The sequence below is a fragment of the Aplidium turbinatum genome, chromosome 16, assembly GCF_918807975.1.
Source record: "Aplidium turbinatum chromosome 16, kaAplTurb1.1, whole genome shotgun sequence".
NCBI classification, from domain to species: Eukaryota; Metazoa; Chordata; class Ascidiacea; order Aplousobranchia; family Polyclinidae; genus Aplidium; species Aplidium turbinatum.
In genome coordinates, this window is record NC_137487.1 from 10,235,208 (window position 1) to 10,246,506 (window position 11,299).

An 11,299-nucleotide genomic window follows, 5' to 3' on the forward strand; every position below is an offset into this window, starting at 1 on the left:
GTATGTGTCATAGCCAATGTGGCCTTTGATAAACTAAATGCTCAGTTGGTCATAGTAGACTAAATTTTCCCAGTGTTCCCTGTGTCGTGCAGTGTCTGTAAGTGTTTTTCTTTGGGTAACTTATTTATTTTGTTGAAAGTTAAATAGAATTATTATTTGTTGTCTGGCACGGGCATATCTCCCGAGAAGGCAACCGCTTAGACAGCGAACACCGTGTTCTTCTTTCCTAATAACGTGACAGAGAAATTTGGATTGTCTTTGATTTATGCTGTTCATTAATTCCTTGTCTTGCTGCAAACTTACTATAGAAGGACAAATAAGCTACACGATACAGTAGATTTTCGAATCTGACGGGAAACAGTTGGTGAGGTAGGCTAGATTTAAGTTACTTCTACACAGCCAGCAAGAGGTGAACAAGAATAAACAGGAGAACTTCAAGTTTCGACATTTAAAATTTGAGTCACGCAAGAGCGACATTCAGTGTTTAGATATCATAGCGGAAAAGTGAAACTTTTGGTAGTCCAAAAGTCCAATGCGCCTCCAAAAACCTGCGCCATCTTTCTGGCTAACTTTGACTAAGAACGTTAAGCTTATAAAGACAACTCACGATAAACAATTTTACAACCCAGTAAAGATTTGGAAAATTATTCAGCTAATAATAGACGATATTTGTGTTTTGTTTATCAACCCGTACAAACAACCTAAAGGCATACATTAACTTTTGTGATGGCAATAGGGAACACTGGTGGCAATTAAATAGTTCATAGAATAACTTGAATGAGAAATGACACGCTTAATAAGGGCTGGAGTTATCAAAAGACATTTATAGCAAATAAATATATAAATAAACAACAAGTGGTCACAAACAAGAGTAAAAGTTAAAAGGTCACATATCAAAAAATAAGTTCAACAGAAATTGCGTGTTTTTAATTTCATAGTGTTTGTGTTTCAATCTTGATTCAGTCGGTATGTTGTAATGTTTAATCAACAAGAAATATAGAATTTCTTGCACAATCGTTTTTGAAGTGTAATGTTTGTGATCAAGATAACACAACAATTTGACAAGATTGTCTTTTGAGATTAATGATGCAGCACTTACACCTACTACAACATACCCTGGCGTACATCTGAACTTATCTAAAAATAATCGTTTTTAACGTTCTTTTGCTGCATCGTAATGCAATTTAAAGAAGGCGTGTTCCGCTTAACATTGTTTTATATAAATGTAACAACATTATTTCATAAAACTAAACAATTTTGTGTTCACGTTATGAGTGGGTAGCAAATGTAGCACGACTCGTCAGCAAACTGACATACTGGGATCCCATGCTTCAAACCATTCAATGGAGTTCAAATGCTTTGGGTTTCAAGCCCGAGAAAGTCCCCAAAATAACTGGGTCAAAACAGAAATCTATAATAGAAGCTCAAAAAAAAAAAAAAAAGCTAGAAAAACTGCTATAGGATCTCGAAGTAGGCTATATTGCTAGAGACCTTGCATCAACAACAAACCTGACGAAAAAATTTTCTGTCAGTTACAGTGTAGCCTAACTCTAAAAAGTATAGTCTTCACTGCGTCCCCAGTTGAAGCATTTTTACAACTTCGAAATTGTTTGATTTTATATCGTAAACTTCTGAAGTAAACTTTCCCTTAAATTTTTCTGGTCTCACAAGTTAAAACAGCTGCAAATTTGTAATCTAATATCGCACATTTTTGTTTCACAAAGCAACTAAAGTATTTTTATGAGGATTTGACTAATTTTAAACTTTAATCTATCTAAAAATTACACTTTTTACAAATGGGCAAATGGAAAACCAACGCATTCAAAAGTCAGTAGCGTGCATTGTTGACCACTTCCCATTATACTTGAAAGAGTAGGCATTGACAGCTGCTGTCGGTATGAAACGAGCAAATAATTAGCTGCATGTGCTTTACCCAATATAAGCATACTGCTCTGAAAGAACTACTGTGAGAATTTTGTCACATGTTTACCAATAATAATACAAATATCATTTTGGCTATATTGCCACTCAAGTACCTGGCGATATGCAATCAATAATGTGATGTGGAGCAGGCAAAACATGCAATTGTCTGTTGTTATCTGTCAAAAATTGTGTAGCTCTAATTTATGAATCATCGCTCAATCCAGCGCAATCCTCACTCACTCTTAGCAATAATTTTTCTATTATGTTGCTGTATTTCGTACTTAAACCACTGCTCACCACCTCGCTATCAACAACTGACGGAACAAGGTTCCTCTCCCAGCCATGAAATGATCAAAAGTTATTGAGCATAAACGTGCTCCCAAAAACATGTAAAACTTTGCAGCTTCAAAAAACTGATTGGGACTGGTTTTCCTGGCCGATTGATGATAGTGTTCTCGCTTGAAAAAAGGTAGGGAAAATTAAATTCAGTGCAACATATAATTATTATTCACAAACCACATTAATATTAAACCTTATTAGTGCAGCAGCGCTGCCATATACTGATTTAGAAAACAATAGAAATGTCGAAAATCAAAAATTCACTTGTCAAGTTTTAATTCAGACGACTCCCGCACAAATGTTAAAAGTTTGATATATTTTTCACAGGAAAAATTATACTCTACTGGTACTTAAAAAATTATGACTTCAACAGATTGAGAGTTGTGATGTACAACAGAAGGGTACATTAAAAAGCTAAATTAATGCGCAAAGCATAAATCAAAATTGGTTTTGAAACAAAAAACATCTGGCAGCGTTATAAAAAGAACAGCAAGTCAGCAATGAAGTTGTCAAAAAACAATCAGATTATTCTTTTGTCTCATGAAAAATTAATGCAAAATAGCATGTTTGATTCATATTGAGAAAAACATGGCCCTTTTTTATTCGTTCTAATTTGATGTTAATTTAGTACAATAACCTACTGCAGCCTAGTAGCTTTGCTTGTTATAATTATTGATATGAAACATTGCTTCCATACACACTGCTAAGTTTGAAAGTTTGTACAATGACTGCCATTCAGGGGTAAATACTTTTCCTAGCAAGCAAAAGTACCGTTTTTGGATTGTTCGCATGTGGTTAGATGCTGAATCATTGGGACGTTCAACTAATAACTAATCCTTAATTTGTAGCGGAAGCAGAGGCACACAGAGAAAGACAACATCATGTGTTTGCGTATTGCTATGGAAAAAAACAGTTCATCAAAAATGAAAAAAAAGTGAGTTATGGTATAAGTATAACTAAGTTCAAAGCTTTTTGAAAGATTTTTTTTTCCAACTCTGCTGCTGTCACCAGAATTTGCAAAGAAGCCACGAATAGTTGCTGAAGATCTACGAGTCTTTTCTTTTTTTGCAAACGAAGATTACCTTGATAATTTTTTTTCATAAACTCGATAGAAGAGACTTCTTTCACCTGACATTTTGAGTGACTACAATATAGTCTATGGCTCAAACTAAGGGAATCTGCACGGTAAACTAACTTTGTAAGAAAGTAGCATGAAAAATGTTTATTAATTTTTAACACTAAGCTCGTTGGCTTTGAAATGCTGATAATGCTTTGAGTTTCACATTGATTCGACCGCACCAGACGTTAAATCGATAAAAAAGCCAAGGTAGGCAACTGCATGGAATTGTGTTAACAAGTTAGCTTTTGAGAGCTTCCGATGACAAAGTTGTTTGTTTACATTGAAACAACATCGTGAAGCGCTGAATCTATGCAAACAGAAAAATTCAAATAAAAAACAGCCACCGCCACAGAATCAATGTAAAATCTCTTCTGGTAAAAGAAATCGAATCACACAAAAGGAAAATAAAAATATACAAGCAGTTGTGTCAACTAAAAGGAACACAATGATTAATGATGCATCTCTTTGTGCCTTTATTGTCAGGAATGGTGTGTCAAGCGAATGGAAAAAGGCGAAATAAAGCCAGTGATGAATAGATTGTGTTGACCATAAAAATATTACGACAAGGGATGAATAGAAATGTCTGCCGTTATAAAGCCGCAACGTCACCAAGTAATAAACAAATAACAGTAAACACCTGTGTATATGGTTTCGCTTGCCGTAAAATAAACAAGAAAGGCGGATGCCGTAGCCCATTGTATTCTTAACTGAATCAGTCAAGCTTTTATAACAAAATGACACTACTCTTGTTTACCCTGTAACCCCATGGGGGGCCACGGCCTTTATTTACAATGTAGGCTACGTGAAACTAACAAACACAATTCCTTCAAAAAAAAAAGCCAGAGCACGATCGATAGGACTTAAGATGTCTTAAAAGACGTCGAGAGAAAAAAAACATTATTTATTTATAAACATGATTTTATAAGGAATGGCTTCGACTTTTAACAAACAATTGATGACCTGTTGAAATTAATCATAAAGCACCCCAGTGCATTGTGTTTTCTTTGATAAATTTAACCTTTTTCAAACGTTTTTAAAAGCTGGACCTTGCAAAGCAAGTACTGTATAGGCTTACCTTGGTTTGAAAAGCAAAGTGTGAAAACTTGGAATATTCTTCATACAATCGTTGGCACAAAACTCAAGTTGAATTAAAAAAAAAACGCATAAAATGCCAAATATGAACAGGAATTTTCTCGGCCTTCCTTCTGATGTTGAGCAAATAGCCTTAACACCATACACTGTTATGACTTGTGACATTGGTATATGTTGAAGTTAAACTGTTAAACTCTATGAAAACGGATAGATTATGCATTATGTCGAAAACCAGAATTTGCAGCATGGATGTTGAAGAACTCTGCATGCTCTTTTGACTTTATATGGTAATAACCTCGAAACAATATACAATTAACTTTTGTGATGATGCAGATTATTTGTTATTAATGCAATAGTTTAGTAAACGGAATGCATTGACGTAGTTTGGCAGCATACATGTGTTCACAAAACAATGTAAGACAAGCTTCTTGAAGTAAAATTTGCTAATTCACCCTGCCACTATCATATAGGCTACGTTCTTTTTGTATGGAATCTGATTACTTGAAGTGTGCAAAAACATGTGTAAAAATGTTTGTGCGAAAAGTTACTTTATATACAAACCTTTTAACCAATAAATACTATCAACATTACTAACGAATTTTCAATGCTAAGCAGAGCGAATCATATCAAACATAGTTACTAATCTCCTAAAAACCTTAACAGACTGTTTCACCTTTATTGAGATTATCAGAAGATTCTTATTCAAATAGAAATAAATTAATTTCAAGTTATTACTGTTTGTTATTATTTATTAAAATTAATGAGATAATTTTGAAAATATTTAGGTTAATTTCAAATAGATTTTGTTTGAATAAAACTTTCTAAAGATACCTATAAGGGTAAAACAGCCTGTTAAGGTTTTTAGGAGATTAATAACTGAGTTTGCCATAAATCGCTTTGCTTGACGTTTTTACTGGGAATTGAGCACTCTTGGTACTATTTCTGGTTTATAAATGTAACATACTGTCTTTTTAGACTCTTTTTTCAACCTAACATTTTGCTGAAAAAACAAAGTTTCAAAACCTTGTCTATTTGGTGCTGTATCGTGACCATTAACATTAAACCTTTTTAAGGGTTTAGTTTTGCCATCTTGTTTACATGCAACAAGCATTGCTGAATAGATAGATTAAATTAATAAACCAATTCAAAATTGGAATTTTACAGATTCGTGAAGGAATTGTTATAACTTGGTCTGAGACAGTTGCCGAAGATTTTGGTGAATACAAATGATTTATCTCGACAAGGCGCTAGTAATCTCTTATTCTGACTAATTACTACCAATGTTTGCTTAAACCTTTCACTTACAAAGGTTTTGTGTACAGCTTTCACGTGTTGTGCTTTTCAACGGTATAATTTCTATATTTACAGAGGTAAATTTTCTGAGTCAGTGTCTGGAATGACCCAGGTGCCAAGTAAAAATTGCTGAAATCAGAATAGATGACATAAGATGAGAGCCTGATTAATCCTTCAAAACCCTAAACTAGTTATATAGCCTGATTCCTTTCTTATAAACAAAAAATAATATGTGTATGTTACATTGACGATTCAGAAACGAATCCCTTGCATGTAATTTAGCATCAAAAAACGAATAAGAATTCCCAGTAATGGAACGAACCCCCGTGGCAGTGATGTTGGCTAGCTGTCTTGAGATAACATTTTTCTTTGCTTGATGCTCTAAGGATCTCGGCGAGTTCGTTAATTTAGCACCTCACAAAAGTTAGACTGAGAAAATGAACGGTAAACTTTCTTTTAGCTCTGTTAACTGCCGCCTTCAAAATTTAAAAGAGATCGCTGACAAGCATCTAAATTAGCCTTCAGTTTAGGTTGAATACAGTATCTGGAAAAGCGACTGTAGACACGCGTTTTCTTTTTTTTGTTATATTTTTCCTACAACCTCATACTTACACGCTATCAGCTACTCACTCAGTCGGTCAATCAACACAGAGCTACTTGACGATACAATACAAATAAACAAACATTTACTTTTTCCGAAAAGACGTAAAAATTCAACTCTTGACTGGCAATTATTGCTGAAGCAACGGCAAGAGCTTCATGCTTGGTCGGTGAGGTGATTGTATTCGACATGGCCACCTATGTATTCGACTATATTCTATAAAACGATGTAATAAATTTCATCCTGCCCTACTACAAGATTACGACAAAGAGTAATTCACATACATATCAATCCATACAAGAATGGAACCTCAGGTCATTTTAAGAGGCTTTTTGTTTTGTTGATGATAAAGTTAATCAGACTCAATAATCACAAACAAAACCTAAAAAAATTGCTCATTTTGCCAAACGGCATAGTTTATTTGAAGTGAAGTATTTTTATTCTTACACACCCACTAGCACGTAACTACCTTTCTCCATACGATTTTAGACTATGACAATAAATTACAACAACACGTCACGATTGGCATAGGCTACGTAATACAAATAAGACAAACACTCATTGAGCCATCTTATTCCCAATAGAAAATTTCTTGATCTCGAAAAATATTTTTACGTTCGCCAATGTAGAAATACTGCAAAACTGAATAAGACATTCTAAAGACAAACTTGAACGGCTTGATCTATCGCTTATTTGTGAATGACGCAACTAGACATTCATTTGAAATTTGTGCATTGTACGTAGCCAATAATTGGAGTTATGTATCGGAAATTACGATTACAATATATCTACATCGATTAGATGTAAAAAAGCAAACAAGTTTGTACGTTGAGCCCCAAGTTTCACCACTGATTGACCTGTTTGTTGAATCACAAGACTCATACAAAAACCTTCACTTCCACTTTATCTCTTATCGTAGATTAATAAGAAAACAATACATTAGTCAGCGTGTCGCCAAAGCTGACGACCCAGACGCAATTCCTACATTCAAGGTAGTCAATAACCAAGCTTACTTCTTTACGCTTTAACAATGTTTTCTATTAGAGTTGACATGCCACTTTTTAGAGAAATACAAGTAGGCCTACCTTTCTTTGGCTTTCCTACCGTCGGCTTTCGCCACACAATAAAATATTCATTGTCGTTCTGCAGAGATGAATGTTACAACTTTCTATAAAGATAACTTTTTGTTTCGTTTTAGAACCCCTAACGGATCCAGGGGGAGGGGGCACTTGGCCAGTGGCCACGTGCCCCACCAGAATCCAGAAAAAAGATGTAAGCTAAATTTTCTACGTTTCTGCAAAATGTCTTTGCTTTGCACGCTCACTCATGCCCGTTTTTTAAAATTTATCGACTGAATTGGAAACACGGCCGCTTAATATGGTTTCTGCAGTGGACTTAAGGAGTTACTAATTTTTGTAGGCTATGTCCCTAAAAAAGCAAGACAATAATGCAATATTCCGAAGCATATTGCTTACTCAACTAGCTAACAATTAAATTAGATTGGCCTATATCAGTGCAAACAGAAGTAGAAATATGCATTTTAAACGCTATAGCCTAGGGGCGGGTAACATACGACACGCGGGCCTGACTCGACCCGCGAAGGGATTTTGAACGGCCTGTAGACAGTTTCTGGTTTTATTATGATAATAAGGCCGGCTGGCACAGTCTGCCGCAATCCCCCATTACTTGCTCACTAACTCAAATAATAATGACTGTTAGTTATACTTTAGTATTCTTAGTAGGCTTACTAGCCTACTGCTGTTGGAGATAAAAGGGAAAAATGCAGAACATCAACAACTCAGACATTTCAAATGGTTTTCAGATCTGGCGTTTTTAGTAGGCCCAGCGACTCTGACTTGTCGTCGTGTTGGTCTGAAAGCGGATGGCAAAGCACACACCACAGGGCCGTTGACAAGATTTCTCGGGCCCGGTACTAATTTATTTTCGGGCCCCCTTTATCGACAATGTTATGAATATAAAGGTTGTATACAAACTTTTATTGATGTCGTTTAAGCATGGTCATTTAACAACTCTTGCGTAATCTTAAAATTTCCCGAACCGCAAAACTTACAATCTTTATCTAGCGGTAGCTTTTTTGAACTTTTATTTGTCACATGGCGCTAGAGTATTACTTCCCGATTCCATTGATGTTTCACTGGTCATTCTAGGCTCACCACAAGAGAATTTACAGCAAAGTTAGTGCAGACGGTCAGAAAGTGTTCAATTTGATTTGGGAAAGGTGTTTGGGCCTAGGTCAAACATTTGCTGATTGCTGCAATCTGAAAAGCGGTCTTGGTCTAAATTTTAGGGCAGAAATAGGGATAGCAATCTTCTTAACTGTGCCATTTCAGTTTTTGATTTTAAACAAATATTAGCCTGTTTATTTTGAAATTTGTGTTTCGGGATATTTCACTAAATATTCGTGGTTAGGGAAACCACTACGGTATACTAAATTCTTACTTTGCTGTTTGGTTGCTGAAGTGGCTATTTTACTACCAGAGAGCTGAAGTGGGTCCGGTACCCAAAAGGGGGACCGGTACTTTACCATCTGACGACTGAAGTGGCTGTTTTAACCTCTGATGGCAATTTCTTCAGATCCGATTATATTAAGATCTTGATAATGTTTGAAGTCGTGGGGAATCTTTTAAATCCGGACCAGGGTCCAAAAGTATAGGCTACCACCTAGACCAGGGGTGTCCAACCTTTTTGGCCAAAGGGCCACATGTAGCCTAGTTTACGAATGGTTGCGCGGGCCACTTGAGTATTTACTGCTAATTTGTAATCTTAAAAATGACTGTCTGATAATTTCTAATTAAAACCCTCACACCCAAATTCTAATCTTAGAAATGTGTTTGTACATTTTATGGGTTATATAAGAAGAGTGAAGTTGGTTTTGAAGTGGTTTAAGGTTTTTAGTTGAAAGCAAGCCAGCAGCAAAGCGTAAAAAGTGTCAAATTGGCAATTGACCCTTCTGATGTTGCCGGAACAGCGGAGTTGCGCGTCCGGTAATGTATTGTCCGGCTGTCCCTAGGTTCATCCACGAAAAACTTGCTCGCACAAGTAAGTGCTGCCGAATAATGATGTCACGAAAACTGCCAATCTATGAATCCTCTGATCTTTTTCTTAAGAAACAATTTTTTTTGTAAAATTCTAGCAATAGAAAGTTTTGAACTTCTCTCGCTAAAAGCAAGAAATATTGCTGATTTACTGACTCTTGAAGCACCAGTACTATTGTGTGGAAAAGGGTGGACGTAACAATGTGGAAAATGTGATGCGTAACAATGTGTATTGTGATACAATAAAATTAACTTAAACAGTTGCGCACCCCATGCACTAGGGATTATAGAGTAATAGAGAAAGAAAGCAAACAATAAATGCCAATTTATCGGAATGTAAGTTCGTCATAAATTACGTTGGCGATTGAGTTGATTATATAGCCTAATATATATATATGTCATTTCGAAAAATATCACGCGGCCACTTAGAACCTTCTCGCGGGCCACGGGTTGGACGCCCCTGACCTAGACCCCTCTGTCAAGTGTCAACGCCCCTTCTACACCATGAATGCGCGGCTCGTCGGTATTCTTTCCCCTCCACATAATAGGCTGTAGTTTGCTTCATTCGTACCGGACTAAACATAAGTTAATCCCTTTAACGGATCTGTGCAAGCCCGCAACCAGGGGGGGCATTTGCCCCCCCAACATTTTTTGAAAAAATTTTAAGCGTTCAATGCAATATGAAATGTACTATGAATATTCATATGCATCTGTTTGTTTATGTTGATGTATATATATGTTATTGATTAATTTATGACTCCAGTCGTGCCAATGCAATTCGTAGCCTACAGATGTTGTATTTTATTTGTAATCGACTGAACACATTACTGTATTATCGTAATTTTCTTCCATGGGTAGTCATAGCTAAATGAGAAAAGGTTACAAAGGCTAGTTTCCTTTAATGCTGTACTAAACAAAAACGTGATTGACATAAGTTATGACCACTGAACCGTAACATGGTAGTGCCACACACTCTATCAATGGGCGTGGACATTAACATAAAAATGTCACAGTGCATCATTTTAATGTTTGTTCTTTGATAAAAATTAAATGCCCCCCCCGAAAATATTTGCTGGTTGCGGGCCTGGATCTGTGTAGCCTACTGCAGCAGCGTTTTGATCTTTGTACAAAGAAACCTCTTTCGTAAAACGGTCCTTAAAAAAACACTCCTGCCATGAACAACTTTGCGAAATACCTTCACATACTTTTGTTAGGTCATAAAAATTGCTTTTCTTGACAAAAGAAATTGCTCGTCTTATGCAAATAGCACGACACTCGTTTAAATTCAGAAAAGTGTGGAGAAAATATACAACAAAACCACGCCTAACAAAAACAATTGTGATATTTGAGGAATCACATATTCTTTGTGTGATCTTTGTCACGTCCAAAAACCTTGTTCCTTGAAAGGGGAATTAGAAACAAAATGAATTATGACGCTACAATTCATTCTTTATCGCAGGATATACCAACAAAATATTTGGATATTGCAATTGTGTGGTGACTAGTCTGCAGTCATTGTTCTTAAAGTTATTTCAAACTATGAAATCAATAGCTATTGCGGTAGGCCTACAGCCCTACACGTATCGAAATATGGCCAGTGGCGTATAGTCAGGGTGTTCAAGGTGTGCACTGCACACCCCAAGAAATCCAGAAAAAAAAGAAACTTTCCATCGGTTGTCGATGTTCTTTACTTTCATGATATTCTAACATGTTGCTGCATGCTGATTGCTTTCTTTTCAATTGCAAAACTCGTCCCCTTCTAATTTTAATACTCCAACGTTTGAGGTCATTGCCTTTAATTTTTTTCGGTCATTACCTTTAAGCTGGGTGTGCACTGACAGCTTGGCGAGTGCTATTTAAAATAAACAATTAAGA